This window comes from Chiloscyllium plagiosum, chromosome 12 (genome assembly GCF_004010195.1).
Source record: "Chiloscyllium plagiosum isolate BGI_BamShark_2017 chromosome 12, ASM401019v2, whole genome shotgun sequence".
Taxonomy (NCBI): domain Eukaryota; kingdom Metazoa; phylum Chordata; class Chondrichthyes; order Orectolobiformes; family Hemiscylliidae; genus Chiloscyllium; species Chiloscyllium plagiosum.
This window is the reverse complement of record NC_057721.1, coordinates 21,225,850-21,241,078: the sequence shown is the minus strand read 5'-3', so window position 1 is coordinate 21,241,078 and position 15,229 is coordinate 21,225,850.

Sequence of the window (15,229 nt, the reverse complement as noted above, 5' to 3'; positions counted from 1 at the left end):
TGAAGCATTGGTGGCATGGCCCGCTTTCTAATTATGTGTTAGTGATATCATTTCCTGAGGTGGCGTCATTTCATGTCATTTCCTGTATTTTTTCTCACAGGGTAGTAAATGGGATCCAAGTCAATATGCTTGTTGATAGAGTTCCGACTGGAATGCCATGCTTCTAGGAATTCTCGTGCGTATCTCTGTTTGGCTTGTTTGTCGTAGGATGGATGTATTGTTCCAATCAAAGTGGTGTTCATCCTCATCTGTATGTAAGGATACTAATGAGAGTAGGTCATGTTGTAGTGTGGCTAGTTGATGTTCATGTATTCTGGTGGCTAGTTTTCTGCCTGTTTGTCCAGTGTAGTGTTTTTTACAGATGTTGCAAGGTATTTTGTAAATGATATTAGTTTTGCTTGTTGTCTGTATAGGGTCTTTCAAGTTCATTAGCTGCTATTTTAGTGTGTTGGTGGGTTTGTGGGCTACCATGATACCAGGAGGTATGATTGGTCTGGCAGTCATTTCTGAGATGTCTTTGATGTAGGGGAGAGTGGCTAGGGTTTCTGAATGTGTTTTGTCTACTTGTTTGGATTTGTTGCTGAGGAACCAGCAGACTGTGTTCATTGGATACCCGTTCTTTTTGAATACACTGTATAGGTGATTTTTCTCTGCTCTGCGTAGTTCCTTTGTGCTGCAGTGTGTGGTGGCTCATTGAAATAATGTTCTAATGCAGCTTCATTTATGGGTGTTGGGATGATTACTTCTCTAGTTCAGTATTTGGTCAGTGTGTGTTATTTTCCTGTAGATTAGTATCATTACATACAGATGAGGAAGGACACCACTTTGACTGGGACAGCACATCCATCCTAGGACAAGCCAAACAGAGACATGTATGAGAATTCCTAGAAGCATGGCATTCCATCCAGAACTCTATCAACAAACACATTGACTTGGATCCCATTTACAACCCCTGGAGAAAAATAACAGGAAATGGTATAACCACAGGAAATTATGTCACTACAGGAAATGACATCACCAACCCAAGGAAACCTAAACACATAAATAGAAAGTGGGCCAAGCCACCAGTGCTTCATCTGGAGGCTCACTGATGATGTTACCTAGTATGATGACGAATCATCTGAAAACGAACCTAGCTCAGCAAGTAAACCTACATTCAGAACCTCAACCTGAGCTACAAATCTTCTCAAAACTCGCTACGGAGTCAGGTGATTGGAATGGAGGTTATTTGAAATTGGAGAACTCAATGTCAGGTCCTCCAGGCTGTAGACCACCCAGGTGGAAGATGAGATATTGTTCCTCCAATTTGCAGTCTGATTTGCTGTGGCAATGGAGGAGGCCAAGGTTGGTCATGGAGAGGGATTGGGAAGGGCAATTAAAATTGGCGATGACTGGGAGGTCCGGTCAGCTCCTGTGGGCCTGGCTGAGATGCTCGGCGAAACACGTGTTTGGTTTACGCTTGGTTTCCCCGATGTAGAGAAGACCACATCGGGAGCACTGGATACAGGAAACTAGTTGGAGGAGAGGCAGGTGAACCTCTGCATTACCTGGAAGGACTGTTTGGGGCCCTGGATGGAGGTGAGCGGGGTGGTGTGCCGACAGGTTTTGCATCTTTTCTGGTTGCAGGGGAAGGTACCTGGGGATTCAGAGGGGTCAGTGGGGAGAGTGGTGCGAACCAAGAATTGGTGAAGTGAATGATCTCTGCAGAAGGCAGACAGGGTTGGGGAGGGAAAGTTGTTCTTGGTGGTGGGGGCTAGTTGGAGTGGCGGAAGTGTTTAAGGATGATACATTGGATGCAGAGGCTGTTGGGGTGGTAGGTGAGGACAAGGGGTCCCTGTTTTTATTGCATTTGTTGGGGGGGGTGGTGTTTAGAGCAGTGGAATGCAGTATGGAGGTGGTGCGGTAGAGAGCTGTCTGGATGACAGCGGGGGGAGTAGCATGTCGTTCAAAATAGGTGGACATCTGGGAAGCTTGGGAGTGGAATGTCTCCTTGTCCGAGCAGTTGCATTGGAGGTGGAGGAATTGCCAGAATTGGATGGAGTTCTTGCAGAACACTGGGTGGGAGGAGGTGTAGTCCAGGTAGTTGTGAGAGTCTGTAGGTTTATAGTAAACATCCATTTGGAGACTGTTACTGGAGATGGAAATGGACAGGTCAAGAAAGGAGAGGGAAGTGTCTGAGATGGGCCAAGTGAATTTGAGAGCAGGGTGGAAGTTGTGCGTGAAGTCAATGAACTGCTCCAGTTCAGCCTGGGTCAGGACGCTGCACCAATGCAGTCAGCGATGTAATGGCCGATGTAATGGCCAACAAAGAGGCAGGTGTAGCTAGGCCCATCCAAGTGCCCATGGGATTAAAATTGCAAATGACTGGGAGCTCAAGGTCTGGGGAATGAATGGGTGTTTTGCAAATTGGTCACCCAATCTGTGTTTGCTTTCCTCAACGTAGCAGAGACCACATAGTAAGCAGTGATTATACAACACTGAAAGTAATACATTAAGTCACTTTCATCAGCAAAACGTGTTTGCGTCCTTGGTAAGGGAGGAGGTAATAGGGCAGCTCTTGTATTTCCTGTGTTTGTATTAAAAAGTACTGACAAAAGGTAAGGTATTTAGATTTAATAATGAGTGAACCAGGGTATCACAAAGACAATGTTAGAATGTTCTCCAGAATGTTAGAAGTGGAGGGGACGATGTGTTTACTAGTGGGATCATGGTGGAAAAGGTAAAAATGGAGGAGCATCTTCTATTCAATACAGAAGCTGGTGGAGTGGAAGTTCGGGACTGGAGGAACTCCATCATGATTCTGGGACAAATGGGAAGAGGTGAAAGTGGAAAATAGACATTCAAGGGCCTTGTCAATCATGAGGTGGAAAATAATCCATTGAGAAATAAGGAAATCATTTCAAAAGCATTAGTAAGGAAAGATTGTATCATCAGACTGGAAACTGGAAAAATGAAATTACAAAAAGCAGTAATAAAGGTCAAGGTAGCTGTGGGAGTCAGTAGCCTTTTACAAATATTGGATGATATCCTTTCCGCAGAAATACTGAAAGGGAAGTTAACGAAGGAAAGGCAGATTGGGAGATGAACCTTGTATCTGACAGAAAGATAGAAATTGGACAGAAATGTGATTAAATTTTACATTTCGGGGTGAGAGCAGGAAACAGCATTGATACAGTCTTGATGAATAAATAAAAGAGAAGCAAGGAATCTGGACTAGGGTTAGAGCAATGAATGTCCTGTGTATCCCACAAAAATCCAGGTTTAGCCAGGATGCCTATGGGTTCCCATAGCAACATGTATAATTTGGAAGTAGTGGATAGAGTAAAAAGAGAAATTGTTCAGTGGGAAAATAAATTCAACCAGGCAAGTGGGTGGGAAAAGACTGGATAGGATTCCATTGAAGGAAGTAACAAACAGCCATCAGATCATGTTGGTGAATAGGTAATCCAAAATTAATGACAATGTCGACAAGTTTAATTGTGGCTCGTTTATTGTCTAACGCATTAGCCATTGCAAGTAGCAGTATAGTATGACTTTACATTTAACATTTTAGTCAGTTAAATTTGAATATCAGAACAAAATACTGCAATTACTGGAAATCGTAAATAAAAGCAGAAAATACTGTAATGTAATTGACTGAATCATTAACTTGTTGTTCTCCCCACAGATACTGACAAACATGCTGTATGTTTTCTGTTATTTTTAGACAAATAAAAGTGTCAGTTTGACTATAGAGTCATAAGTAACTTTTAATATACAACCTAACCTTAGTTTTACTGTTTGAGTGTCAATAAGGCAAGTTAGCACAAGCCACAGCAGTGAAGGGACATGTTGTGCTATTTTACTCAAAGACATCCGCTAACATGAAATTAATGTTTTTTATCATTAAAAAATAGGAACTTGAACCACAAGTAACATAATGAGCATGAACAGTATGTATCCTGATCTCCTGTGAAGCTGTGTGAAGTATCCAAATGTTTAAAGATATTTTTTAGTCCTTGAAATACCGTACATTGAGTCCGATCTGATTTTTCTTCAGAGTTGCAATTTCCAGCCACTGGATCAGAATGATATGATAAACCCTGTTTGTAAAAGCCGCTCCCCTATTTCACTTTAAACATTATTGTTTCTCCCTTGTCTAGTCTCTGGCCCACCGTCCCAGCCTTGACCTGTCTGTAAGGCGTGCAGGTATTTATATTTCCCTGAGGCCCAATTACTTCTGCTGAAACCATCAAGGGGAAAGAGCTCACCTGCTCAATGTGGCTGAGGAACCATAGACTCATCATCCGTTCTGGTGCTAAAGCCATGAAACTTTGTCCTAAAACAGACTGTATTCAATCATATGGCTTCAAAGAGCAATCAAATCCTATTAGGCAATTCATTTTTGCTTGACACCCACCAACACAATCCATTATCTCCATGTGTAATATCCATTGATTACGAGTAAAAAGGCAGGTTTGCAGGGTGGTTACAGAACCAGGTGCATCATCTGACAGTTATTCAGAGCCAGCTGTGTCATCAAATTCAGATTACAGTCGCAGCTGTGCAGTCAGATTGTGGATGACAAGAATTTAGTCAAAAAGAAAAAGGAAGCAAATGCAAGGTTTAGGAAACTGAAATCAGACAAAACCTGCAAAGAGTGTAAAGGAAGCAGGAAAGAATTTCAACAAGGAGTTCGGAAGACTAAAATGGGCCATGAAATGTTGTTGGCATGTAGGATTAAGAAGATAGCCAAAGCATTTGATGTGTATTTTAGGCACAATTGGAAGGTTCAATCAAGGACAAAGGAGGGGATTAATGCATGGAGCCAGAGAAATTAGGCAAAGTCCTTAATGAGTACTTCGCTTCAGTGTTTATCAAGGAGAAAGACTTGGATGATGGTAAGTTTAGAGAGGGGTATGATGATATTCTGGGGCATGTCAGTATTAAGAATGAGCAGTTGTTGGTCTCTTGAGAAACATAAAGGTAGGTTCATTCCCACCATCTGATGGAATCTACTGAGGCAAGCAAGGGAGGAGATTGCTGGAGCCTTGACAAAGATCTTTGTATCCTTTGCAGCCGCAGGCAAGGTTCCACAAGACAGGAGAAGTTATAACATATAGGGAAATTATTAAAGGAGATGCTTAGGGAGAGGATTTACTCACATTTGGAAATGAATGGACTCATTAGGGGTAGTCAACATAGCTTTGTGTGTGGGGGAGATCTTGTCTCAAAAGTTTGAATGATGTTTTTGAGGAAGTGGAGAATAACATTGATGAGGGTAAGGCAGAGATGTTTCGACATGAACTTTGCTCAAGCTTTTGACAAGGTCCCGTTGGTAGACTGGTCCAGAAGACTAATGGGATCATATAGGCGCTATGGTGAGTTGGTAAGTTGGATACAAAATTGACTTGCTGGGCATTGAAGACAGAGGCTAGTTATACAGTCCTGATGAAGATTCATCTAGACTCGAACCGTTAGCCTGCTTTCTCTCCATGGATGCTTCCTGACCCACTGTGATCTCTAGCATTTCTTTTCAATTCAGAATCCAGCATCTGCAGTAATTTGCCTCGTAGGTAGTTATACAAGGATGTTTTTCTGACTGGAGGTCTGTGACTAGTGGTGTTTGCTGAGATCTCTGTTGTGTGTAATAAATAAAAATGATTTGGATGAAAATGTAAATGATTTGATTAAAAAAGTTTACAGATGACATGACATTGGAGGAGTTGTGGGTAGTGAGGAAGATTGTCAAAGTATACAGCAGGATATAGATCCGCTGGAAAGTTTGACAGAGAAATGGCATGTGGATTTTAATCTGGATGAGTATGATACATTTTGGGAAATCAAATGCCAGAGAAAGGTATACTGCAAATGGCAGGACCCTTAGCAACATTGATACACAGAGGGATCTTGGCGTCCAAGTTCATAGTTTTCTGAAAGTGACAGTAAGTGGATAAGGTGTTAAAGAAGGCAAAATGTCTTGCTTGCTTTCATCGTTCAGGGTATTGAGTATAAAACTGGTAAGTCTTACTGAAGTTGTATCAGACTTTGGTCAGGCCACATTTGGATGTCTTGTGTGCAGTTCTTATTGCTACACTACAGGAATGATGTGGACGCTTTGAAGAGAGTACAAAGAGATGTTTACTTGGATGATGTCTGAATTGGTATATATTTGTTATAAGGAGAGGTTGGACAAACGTAGATTGTTTTTGCTACAACGTTGGAGGCTGACGGCAATCTAACAGAAGCATATAGTATTATGAGAGGCATGGACAGAATGGGTATTCCAAGTCTTTTTCCCAGGATTGAAATGTCAAATACCAGGGATATAGCTTTAAGGTGAAAGGGGGCAAGTTTAAAGGAAATATACAAGACAAGGTTTTACATAGAGGGTGGTAGATGTCTGGAATATGCTGCCAGAGGAGATGGTGGAAGCAGGTGCAATAGCAAAGTTTAAGACAAATTTAATTGGACAGATGAAGAGGCAGGGAATAGAAAGATATGGGCTATGTGCAGGCAGGAGGAATTAGTTTAGAATGATATCATGATCGACCCAGACATTTGGTCAGCATGGACCAGTTGGGCCAATGGGCCTGTCTCCTGCTGTAGGACTCTATGACATGGTGGGCTGAAGGGCCCATTCCTCTGCTGTACTATTTTCTATTATGGTTACAGTCCCATATACATAGTTAGATTGTGGTTACAGTCCCAGATACGTAGTCAGATTGTGGTTACAGTCCCAACTGCACAGTCAGATTGTACACCCACAATCAGATTGTTGTACACTTGGGTCTGTAACAGTCAGATTACGGTTACAGAACTCGGTGTCCAGTCACATGATTACAGTACCAGCAGCACAGTCAGCTTGTGGTTAAAATCACAGCTGTGTAGTCAGATTGTGGTTGCAGACACAGTTGTTCAGTCAGTTAGTGGTTACAGATAAGGCATGCAGTCAAATTGTAGTTACAGATCTAACTGTACAGTCAGCTAGTGGTTGCAGACTCCGATGTACCATCAGATTGTGTTTACAGACCGGGCATACTATCAGATTATGGTTACGCACCTAGGTATGTTACAGTGTGGTTATGGACCCAGCTATACAGTCAGATTGTGGTTATAGATTCCAAAATCCAGTTACCAACAATCAAAGTGTTATGGATATACTCATGGGCATAATAGGTTAAATTGATCTGCTAACAATATCTGTAAACTTGGCCGTTACCACCAAGAAAAGAACATTTTTAAAGCTAAATGGTTGTCAAATTCCATGCTTATAGTAGCAAAGACTGTTCTTCCAACTTATTTCTGAAAAATCCAATTTAATGTGAAGTTACATCTTGAACAGGAGCACTTAACGTGATTGGACTAAAGCCCCTGTCCATCAAGATTACTGCTGAACATGATTTTTTTGAGGAGTGGCAAATGAAGTTTAATTTAGATAAATGCAAGGTGCTGCATTTTGGGAAAGCAAATCAGAGCAAGACTTATACACTTAATGATAAAGTCCTGGGGCGTGTTGCTGAGTAAAGACACCTTGGAGTTCAGGCTCATAGCTCCTTGAAAGTAGAGTCACAGGTAGGTAGGGCACGGAAGAAGGCATTTGGTATGCTTTCTTTTATTGGTCAGAGTATTGAGTACAGGAGTTGGGAGGTCATATTGTGGCTGTACAGAACATTGGTTAGGCCACTGTTGGAATATTGCGTGCAATTCTGGTCTCCTTCCTATCAGAATGATGTTGTGAAACTTGAAAGGGTTCAGAGAAGATTTACAAGGATGTTGCCAGGGTTGAAGGATTTGACCTTTTGAGAGAGGTTGAATAGGCTAGGGCTGTTTTCCCTGGAGCATCGGAGGCTGAGTGACTTTAAAGAGATTTATAAAATCATGAGGGGCGTGGATAGGATAAATAGACAAAGTCTTTTTCCTGGGGTAGGGGAATCCAGAACTAGAAGGCATAGGTTTAGGGTGAGAGGGGAAAGATATAAAACAGACCTAAGGGGCAGAGGGTGGTACGTGTATGAAATTAGCTGCCAGAGGAGTGGTGGAGGCTGGTACAATTGGAACATTTAAAAGGCATCTGGTTGGGTATATGATTAGGAAGGGTTTGGAGGGATATGAGCCGGGTGCTGGCAAGTGGGACTAGATTAGGTTGGGATATCTGGTCAGCATAGACATGTTGGACTCGAGGGTCTGTTTCCGTGCTGTACATCTCTATGACTCTATGAATTCTATGACCAATAGAACACAAATGCACACTTCTCTTTCGCCGCTGAGATCCTTGAGCACTGCAGTATGTCTACAAGATTCACATCCTGACAGATTATTTGTTAGAAAAAGGGACTGCTGAATTTGATTTGTTTTCAGCAACACAAGATAATTTTTGAATGATCAAAGCTGTTCTTTACCCATTTTGGTTAACAAAGATGACAAATATCATGCCAGCAACTAAGAAAATGTTTAACTAGTGTTTCAATTCCCCCCCCCCCCACTTTTTATACAATTTGACTAAAAGAAAAAGTTCTTGGCACCAACTTCAACAGGTTCTTTTTGAATTGCCTTCAATTTAGCTAGTTTTTGAAACAGATCCAAATACTTGTTGACTAAAATATCAAGGATTACATTATGTTGTAATTTCACGAGAAGAAGCTGTCTTCTAAGGAAAACAAAATATAGTATATGTGTTTGGCAAAAACAAAATCCATGTTATGCTCCTAGAACATGAGGGAGTGATAATGGCACAGTTCCAGCAATCCAAATGCTCTCGGGTCATGCATTCAAATCCCACTATGAATCTTATGGAATTTACGTGTAATGATTAAATCTAGAGTACAAAGCTAGTGTCAATATTGGTAATGACAAAACTAGCACTGACTGTTGTAGAAATCCATCTGTTTCATTAATGTCTTTTAGGGAATGAAATCTGCCATTCTCAGCCAGTTTGACCTGCACGTGTTTCAGGTACATAGCAATGTCATTGACTCTCAACTGAAATACCGTAGAAAGCCTCTCAGTTCAAGTGTAATTAGGATTGGAAGACAAATTCTGGCCTTGATGAAATCAAATCATATAAAGGAGGGATGATTTTAGTCCTACTTGCCTCACAGAAGCACAAGTGGACACTCAAATTACCTCCAGTTCCAGAAAGCTAATTGAATTCTCTTGAAGACAACAAATGCTGGAGATCGCAGCTGGTCGGACAGCATCCATGGAGACAGAGCAAGCTAAGGTTTCAAATCTAGATGGCTCTTCATCAGAGTTGAAGTGAGGTGTGGAGGGGACAGCATTTATGCTATAGTTTGGGAGGGAGTGGGAGTGCTGATGGAGAAATTATGTTGATAGTTAATTCCAATTCCACACTCCGTGATTGGAATGTGAGAAGGGCAGAATAATGGTGTGTCTGCTGCCAGGCTTGAAAGGACATAAGTGGGGGGAGGGGGGTGGGAGGGGTTAATGACAAGCTAAAAGAAAGGGAGGAAATGGGAGTTGGTTCACAATTTAATGGTGTTCAACTTAATATAAAGTGCAGAGGGTTGTAAAATGCCTAGTCTGAAGATGAGATGTTGTTCCTCCAGTTGGCACTGAAATTCACTGGAATACTGCAGCATGCTGAGGACAGACATGTGTGCATGTGAGCAGGACACTGTGTTAAAATGACAGGCTATGGAAAGCCGGGGTCCTGCTTGCGCACAGACCAGAGGTGTTTGGCAAAGCGGTCACCAGGTCTGTGTTTGGTTTCTCCAATGCAGCTTGATATCATGTCCTCCCTTCCCCCGCATTCCACTTACTGTTCTTTCAAGCCTGGCAGGAGACAGATCTTTGTTCCATCATCCTCACATTCCGATCATGTAATCTGAACAATCAACATCTTTTCTCTATCAGCACCCTACACCCACTACTCCCACTCCCTCCCAAACTATAACATAAATGCCGCCCCTCCACACTTCACTTCAGCTCTGATGAAGAGTCATCTAAACTTAAGCTGTTGGCTTGCACTCTCCATGCAAGCCAACTGTGACCTCCAGCATTTGTTGTTTTCAGTACAGATTCAGTATCTGCTGTAATTTGTTCCTACAACCCTTTGAATTCTGCTGTTTTTTAATTGGGACAGACACTTTCAGGTACCTAAACAAATCACCTAAAACTGTATGAGTCCTAATTCAAATCTGTCAATTTGGGTTGATATCATTCCACTGTGACAGCAATATTAACTTCAGCTTGAGGCAAGGTTGCAGGTCTTTCCTGGTGATGAAAGCCAGCATGAAGCAACTCAATGGGGGCTTTGAGGTAACTGTTTAACTTTGTGTGTGACGTCCCACAAAAGCTCCCTGCTGCAGACAGGTAATGGGGATGGATACGAAATATAATTAGGAATGAGACAATGTGCATTACTCTGGTTTTAACTAAGCTCCACTTCCACTCTATGCTGAGCACACAGCAATATTAATTGCAAGTGAAAATAAGCATTCCTGCTCTGCTGGATAATGCAAATAGATTCTTTATGCTTTTTCTTGCTGTCCTTTCCAGCATTTTATTCATATAGATCATAGAACAGTACAACACAGTACAGGCCCTTCAGCCCCTGATGTTGTGCCAACCTTTTATCCGACTATAGTATCAGACTAACCTACATACCCTACATTTTACTACCATCTATGTGCCTATTCAAGAGTCGCTTAAATGCCCCTAATGTATCTGACTCTACTATCACTGCTGGCAGTGCATTCCATGCACCCACCACTCTCTGTGTAAAGTACCTACCTCTGACATCTCTCCTAAACCTTCCTCCAATCACCTTAAAATTATGCCCCCTCGTGATATCCATGTCCTCCCTGTGGAAAAGGTCTCTGGCTATCCACTCTATCTATGCCACTATTAAGTCACTTCTTCACTCCAATGAGAAAAGCCCTAGCTTCCTCAACCTTTCTTCATAAGACCTGCTGTCCAGTCCAGGCAGCATCCTGGCAAATCTCTTCTGGAGCCTCTTTAAAGCTTCCACATCCTTCCTAAAATGAGATGATCAGAACTGATATTCCAAGTGTGCTCACTGTACAATTGCATTATAACCTCGGGGGTCTTAAACTCAATCCCCCTGCTAATGAAAGCATCCACAGCATACACCTTTTTAACAACCCTATCAACCTTGGTGGCAACTTTGAAGGATCTATGGACATACACCTCAAGGTCTCTCTTCCTCCACACTGCCTGTAATCTGCATTCAAATTTGATCTTCCAAAATGAATCACTTCACACTTTTCCAGGTTGAACTCCATCTGCCACTTTTCAGCTCTGCTCTGCTCTGCATCCTGTCAATGTCCCGTTACAACCTACAATAGTTCTCCACACTATCCACAACTCCATCAACATTTGTGCCATTAGGAAACTTACTAAGCCACCCTTCCACTTCCTCACCCAAGTTATTTATAAAAATCACAAAGAGCAGAGGTTCCAGAACAGATCCCTGTGGAACAGCACTGGTCACCAATCTCCAGGCTGAATATTTTCCACCACCACCCTCAGTCTTCTATGGGCCAATTCTATATCCAGATAGCCAGATTTTCCAGTATCTCATGCCTCCTTACTTTCTGAATGAGCCTACTATGGGGAACCTTATCAAACGCCTTGCTAGAATCCTTGTACACCACAACCACTGCCCTACCTTTATCAACGTGTTTTGTCACATCCTCAAAGGTGGTACGGTGGCTCAGTAGTTAGCATTGCAGCCTCACAGTGCCAAGGACTTGGGTTCAATTTCAGCCTTGGGTAACTGTCTGAGTTATGTTCTCCCTGTGTCTGTATGGGTTTCCTCCAGGTGCTCCAGTTCCCTCCCACAATCCAAAGATGTGCAGGTTAAGTGAATTGTCCATGCTAAATTCCCTATAGTGTTCAGAGATGTGTAGGTTAGGTGCATTAATCAGGGATAAATGGAGGATAATAGGGTAGGGGAATGGGTATGGGTGGGTTAGTCTTCGAAGGGTTGGTGTGGTCTTGTTGGGCTGAAGGGCCTGTTTCCACACTGTAAGGATTATATGAATTCATCAGAATTGTGAGGCATGACGTGCCCCTCACCAAGCCATACTGACTATCTCTAATCAAGTTATACTTTTCCAAATAATCATAAATCCAATATCTCAGAATCCTCTCCAATAATTTGCCCACCACCGAAGTAAGACTGACTGGTCTGTAAATCCCAGGGTTATCCCTATTCCCTTTCATGAACAAGGAACTAACATTTGCCACCCTCCAATCATCTGGTGCTACTCCAGTGGATAGTGAGGATGCAAAGATCATCGCCAAAGGCGCAGCAATCTCTTCCCTCACTTCCTGTAGAAATCTTGGGTACATCTCGTCTAGCCCAGGGGACTTATCTATCCTCACATTTTTCAAAATTTCCAACACATCCTCCTCGACATGTTTGAGCATATCAGCCTGTTTCACACTGTTTCTCACAAATGACAAGGTCCCTCTCACTAGTGAATACTGAAGCAAAGTATTTATTGACGACCTCCCCTACCTCCTCCGACTCCAGGGACACGGTCGCTCCACTATCCCTGATTGATCCTACCATCACTCTGGCCATCCTCATGTTCCTTAAAGAAGTGTAGAATGCATTGGGGTTGTCCTTAATCCTACCGCCAAAGCTTTTTTATGCTCCCTTCTAGCTCTCCTAAGTCCATTCTTCAGTTCCCTCCTGGCTACCTCTAGAACCCTGTCTGATCCTTGTTTCCTCAACCTTAACAATTTACAAAATCTCTGTGATATATCCTTCCATGGTTTGAGCATCCCCGGCTATAAATCTAACATAAAGATCGCTGTGCATCACAGTTCTCATTTTCAGACAACTGAGTTCAACATCATTCCCACATGGATGATATTACCTTTGTATGAAGTACTTGTTATAACTGTAGATTTATGGAATAAAACTAATGGAAAATATTCCCTGCGGAAACTTTACAGTGTAATGACTTAACTCACTACCTAGTTAAGTAGTCACACAGTTATAGAGTATCTTCATTTACTGATGGCAGTGAGTTAAAAAGCAATATAATAGAATTCAAATACTCTTAACATGAAACCACATGAAAATAGTACACAGATAACGAGAATAATGATTTTTCTTACTTCAAGAGAATCCAAACAGTATTATAAATGATGAAAGCATTGCAAGACTGTATTTTTAATTAAATTGTCTAAAATAGCATAAATAATGTTGATTATATATAATTAGGTTATGCCTGAGCCACATACTTTTGTATTTTTTTCTGTTTCTGCTTTTGATTTTATAAGTAAAAAGCAACATTGTCATCAATTGAAAAGAAAGTTACAAAACAAAGAAAATGGCTCTGATAATTTTAATTCCAAATTCCTAGTAGTTATAGTTTTAATTCATGAACATGAGGATAGAGCTAACACTTGTTTATGCTAGTAGAATCAATGCAATCTGAGTGAAATTGGCTGAACTCCATTAATCAAACTGCACCCAGGTCACCCTTCGCAAATATGTCAAGGATATTTTTGTTTTTTTGAAAAAAATCAATTCTGCATTTACTGTGCTACCTAATTATACCATTTCACGGAAGATTTTACATTGTTGATTATGCAAATAAAGCAGAAACCTGATCTCTGACTGAACCAGCATAATTTAGGAACTTTACCCTGTGATTTGATATTACTTTAATATTGTCTAAGAAGAATCCCTGAGTGTACTTAAAAGCTTTTTGTTTTCTTTGTAATCAAAACTACTTTTCTCATTAATAGATATTGGGATTGCAAGCATGATAACATTACGACCAAGATTTCCAACAAGTACTTTGCTGTAAAAAGCACTTTCTAACTATTGTACACGTGTTCCTGGTTTATTTCTAGTAATTTGCTCCTAATTCTGTTCCCGAATACTGTCCTGACGCTTGCTAGTTATAATCATAATGAATAGTTTTACACTTACATGGTGAAGAGTAATAAATTCTGATTTCAGTTTGAGGAGGAGTTGAAACCTTCCAAATCTTTTGGATTTCAAATTTCAAAATAAAACATTTGGAAAATCCATTATAACAGACTTTTTATCATTCATGTAAGTGCAGGATGGATTTGAATGAACACCTTCACCATATTTGATTTGATTTTTCCAAATTGCTTTATTTGCCATTCTTGTTTTACAGTACTGAGGAATTTTGAAAGTCTAGGTAGTGCAATGGCATTATAACAGGCTTAGCATTTTGGAAGAACACCAATGTTCTGGCCTTTGCCGCCCCTTCCAGGAATGTTCCAACTGTCAAATTGACCTTTGAAAGAAATATTTCCTGAAGCCTCTCCTCTATTTACTTTTCAAAACCCTTTCTTCTTTAATGCACAAACAGAGTGGGTTGTTTAGTCTCTCAATGTCCGTTCCTACAATTTGTCAAAAAGCAGTTATTCAGCTTAATGTCACTCTCTGACCCTTGATCCATGGCCATATAGGCAAGACTTTAAATGTATCTCAATGTTCCAATAAGTTGAAAGTTTCAGTCTCTGCAAGCCTTAAAAAGTTCTGACCCACACAAACCTCTGAAGGTGAAAATTTCACATCAACTCCCTCAAAACCTCTATTAGTTGCTGTAAATGAATGGTCCTTGGTACTGACATATCTGCAAACACCATTCGCCTTTCAAACCTCTCCACTCTATCATTAGTTTGTACTTTCATCAATTTTTCCCTCAGCCTCTTCTGTTCCAAAGAAAATAACCACAGTTTGTCTACTCTTTTCTCATGGCCATGTAAGGCAAGGCATTAAACAAAAACTCAGAAATACATGTTATAAAGGTATTAGTACAATCACTGATGAATTTAATTTGCATATAGATTCTAAAATACTAAATTGACTACAATATTGTGGAGAAGGATTTCCTGGCATGTGTTTGTGATTTTTTTAGACCAATATATTGAGGAAACAACCTGAGAACAGGCAATGCACCAGTTGGTGAATGTAGACAGCAAACAATATGGAAAGCAAATGGTATATTGGCCTTCATTGCAAGAGGTTGGAGTTCAGGAGTTAGGGATGTCTTAATGCAATTATATGTAATGAGAAATGAATAATTAACAATCTTGTTGTACAGAGTCCTTTTGAGGAAGAGAACCATAAGATGATGGAATTCTTCATTAGGATGGAGAGAGAATTAGTCAAATCTGAAATTATGATGCTTACTCCAAATAAAGGTAACTATGAGTTTAGGAGATACAAATTGGCATGATAATTTGGCAAAATGTATTTAAAGCA